The sequence below is a fragment of the Papio anubis genome, chromosome 11, assembly GCF_008728515.1.
Source record: "Papio anubis isolate 15944 chromosome 11, Panubis1.0, whole genome shotgun sequence".
In the NCBI taxonomy this organism is placed as follows: Eukaryota; Metazoa; Chordata; class Mammalia; order Primates; family Cercopithecidae; genus Papio; species Papio anubis.
The window spans coordinates 15011676-15015548 of NC_044986.1; the positions used below are offsets into that span (position 1 = coordinate 15011676).

Genomic DNA, 3873 nt, shown 5'->3' on the forward strand with positions numbered 1-3873 from the left:
ACCCCAGGATCATTTCTGTTTACTTTTGTGTACCTGATAACAAACAGTATGTCTTCCTTCCATTAGAATTTCCACATCATCGTTTTCTCAGCTTGGAAACAATGCCTGTGTTCAAGGCAGAACCTTGAATACAAGCTGAATCTGGTGTGTGTGTGTTTGGTGGGGGTTGGGTGGGGATAAATGGTGCCCCAGGCAGGTCAGCGGTGGGCTTTGGGCATGAGGGTGAGCTGCTCAGGACCCAAATCCACAGGCTGTGTAGACTCCAATTACCCGAGGACTTAGAGATCAAACAGCCCAACTGTGCCTCACAATAAAGGAGGAGGTCTTAATTTTACTTCGCACTACACCCTTCCAGCCAGATCGTGCAAAACAATGCATTGCATTTATGTCTTCCTGAGCCCCAAACCTCTCTGAAATTGTCTCAGGCTATCCCAGCAATATCGCTACAAAGTGGATAGAGGAAAGAGTTAGATAGAGAGTTAGATATTCTAAAGAATCATGCGATTTCTACTGGACTGGTCAGAATGTCACGGCAACTACAGACGGCTTTATCTCACCCTTCTGCTTTGTTGAGGACAGAGCACTTTTACATGTTATTTATGTTTATTTTTAGGTATATTTTTAGTGGCGACATGTTGGCTTGTGGGGAAAATAGTTTGCCTTAGTCCTCAGCTGAGCTTCCCATATGCACAGGGGACTCAATACATAGAAAACAAGAAATCCCGGAAAATGCCAATGGCTAGAGACTGCAATTCTGCAAATTTTATTTTTCTCCACTCTCATAGTACAAACAGGATTTGTAGTAAGGCACAATATTGCCAAAATTAGTTTGATTTCCTTTTCAACAATAACAATCAGCCAATAGGTAAATATTCTAGAAAATGTAGTCATTTTGAACATTTGAGATTAAGAAAAGCAGAAAATCTGGATTTTTTTTGGTAGACATCTAAATATATAGGCAATGACAGAGACCCAAGACCGTACATCTGGTTTATTTTTACATATTATCATTAAAATATCTATCTCACTTTCAGACAATGAGTTTTTAAAAATTGAGAATAGTGCATCAAAGTGATGAAATATTTTAGGATTACAAATATTTTTTAGGATATTTTAGGATATCAAAAATATGTAACGTAACCCATAGAAAACCATATTCTTCTTCTTGCTACTTGTTTATAGCCTTTTTTAAAAAAATGAACATTTCAGACACCTTACATTGATAAATTTTTCTCTTAAAATAAATCACTCTTTGATAAAGAGAGTGGAACATAAATGTTTGAGATGTAGCTGAAGCTCTATCACCATTTATGGATCAGGATTATAGTTCAAAAGGCAAAAGCTGGTATGTTTTGAGGTTGAGCATTTTATACTGAAAGGGTATATTTATAATGGAAATTAACCTTAACATGAAGAGGAAATGATGTTATGGGATTTTCTATTTTGGAACTAATAAGCTATATCATTTCTTATTTGATGGTCTTAAGAAGCAGTTAACATGACTTGAAAGCAACATTTTTCAAGTACTGTAAACATGCTACCATGCAAAACCAGAGAGAAAAATGTTCCTGTCTGTGAGATTCCTAAACAACTTATCTTAATTTGGGTTGTTTACTCTCAAATACTGAAGGTTCTTCCCACTGTTCCGCTGTAGTCTGACACTGTGTATTTAATTATTTTTGTGAAATTTACAACTAAATGACTTATCATCTGATTCATCTTATTTTGAATTGTCTTGAAGATACTTAATGCTGATACTTAACGCAAAACAAAACAAAACAAAACAAAACAAAAAACAAAAGCAAACAAAAACCCCAAACTCTTAGAGTCCTCACTCTGTATTAACTAATTAACTTTACAGGAATAAACCTGGAGACATTTATTTTTTCCACTATTACTTTTGGATTTATTAATTCTTTTTATTATAGTAGTCCCAGGCTAGAAAGCTAAAAATTAAAATAGTCGATAATTGTGGAACATATTGTAATTCATGGCAAAATATCACGATTATGCGTAGGTGTAAGAATTAAGATGTCTTAGGAACTAGCACGAGTGAGCTGGATAAAATGCGGCACCTGCCACAGAATCTGTCCCCTGTGCATTTCAGTAATGTCAGGCAAGTCCTCCGGGTTGTAGAAGTCATGGGCAGGTCATGGATTTCTGCACACAGCGATGGCTTCTGTGGGACAAAAAGCAGTGATTATCACGCTACTTACCTTGCTTTGTACCACAACTGTTGCAGGCAAGGGTGTCTCCGACGGCGTCTTGGTTTTGCTTACCTGAATCCCAAAAGAAATCTTTTCCCTGACCAGTTAACTTCTTGGTTGTTCCTTAAGACACAGGGATTTTGGGAAAGACCGTGGCATGCTTTCCTCAGTGGTTCTTCTCAGTTTAATGCCTTAAAAATGGACAAATGTTCCCTGGCTGTCCGATAGGCACTGAAATTCGGAGCAATCAAGCTCGTTCCAAAAGCCTTTCCCACGGCATAGGCACAGTTTCACAGATGGCCACTAGATGGCGTGTGACAACCATTTGTGTCAGCCACACGCAAAGGCTTCCCGTTCTCCATAAAGGTACCAAAGGCGTCCTCCAACAATTGGTCCAAGACAACTTCACTATTACGTTGTTATCAGTTCAATCCTTATACGGAAACTTAAATGGTCCTGGTTTACGTTTTGGAAGTAGGGGGAAATTTTCAGTGAGGGGCATATCAGAATCTGTGCTATTGTATTTATGCATCACCGTTAATAAACGTTGGCACTTAAAGCTGAATTATAAGGCACATCGTTAAATGTCAGCGTGTATCTACCCACTTATCTACGAATGTTTCAACAAACATCTATTAAGTGTCTAGTACTATGTGCGAAATGTGACTCATTCTTCTAAAATACTGAAAGGACATTTTATTACCAGAAAGTAATTTCAGAAATAAGCAATTCATAAGTTGTAAATTGCGTGTCATTCTCAGTTGCGTGCTGAAATCACCCTCTTGCTCTGTCCCACCTGGGAGGGGAATCTTCTCTTTGTCCAGCATATCCACATTGTCTAAGGAACCTTCCCGTCAGTCACACGCTGGCCGTCTCAGTTATCACATCGACTGTCACCGTTTCCCAGTGCTTTGTGTTCAAGTAACCCTTATTCTGTTATATAATGGCCTCAAAACATGAGAGTAATGATGCTGGCAATTTGCATATGCCGAAAAAGAAGGCATAAAATGCTTCCTTGAAGTGAAAAGGTGAAAGTTATCAACTTAATAAGGAAAGAAAAAAAATTATATGCTGACATTGCTAAGATCTACAGTAAGAATGAATCTTCTACCCACGGATTGTGATCAATTAGTTGTAAACACCACTGCCCTTGGACCAGCCTATCCAAGAATGGTAAGGAAAAAAAGAAATTCATGCACAGTATATGTAGGGTTTGGTACTATTGCAGTTTCAGGCATCCACTGGGGGTCTTGGAAGAATGTATCCCCCGTAAATAAAGGGGGCAGTTGTACGCTCCTGCAATTTCAGAAGCTTTTTTTTTTCTTTTGAGATGGAGTTTTGCTCTTTTTGCCCAGGCTGGAGTGCAATGGCGTGATCTCAGCTCACCACAACCTCCGCCTCACAGGTTCAGTAGATCTCCTGCCTCAGCCTCCTGAGTAGCTGTGATTACAGGTGTGCACCACCATGCCTGGCTAATTTTGTATTTTTAATAGAGATGGGGTTTCTCCATGTTGGTCAGGTTGGTCTCGAACTCCCGACCTCAGGTGATTTGCCTGCCTAGGCCTCCCAAAGTGCTGGGATTACAGGCGTGACCCACCACGCCTGGCCCAGAAGCTTCATTTCTTGATATAGAATAAATCTGAGTGTCAGGGGGAAAATCACTTGA

General features: G+C 39.3%; 1 long non-coding RNA gene across 1 annotated transcript; it reads right to left on the reverse strand.

Moving 5' to 3' along the window:
- Positions 1-750: 750 nt before the first annotated feature.
- On the reverse strand, positions 751-3570 carry LOC110744179. The gene is made up of 2 exons (XR_002524468.2): positions 2280-3570; positions 751-2179 (listed from the first exon to the last, which is right to left on the reverse strand). It is a non-coding gene; the product is annotated as an uncharacterized LOC110744179 (long non-coding RNA).
- Positions 3571-3873: the final 303 nt, after the last annotated feature.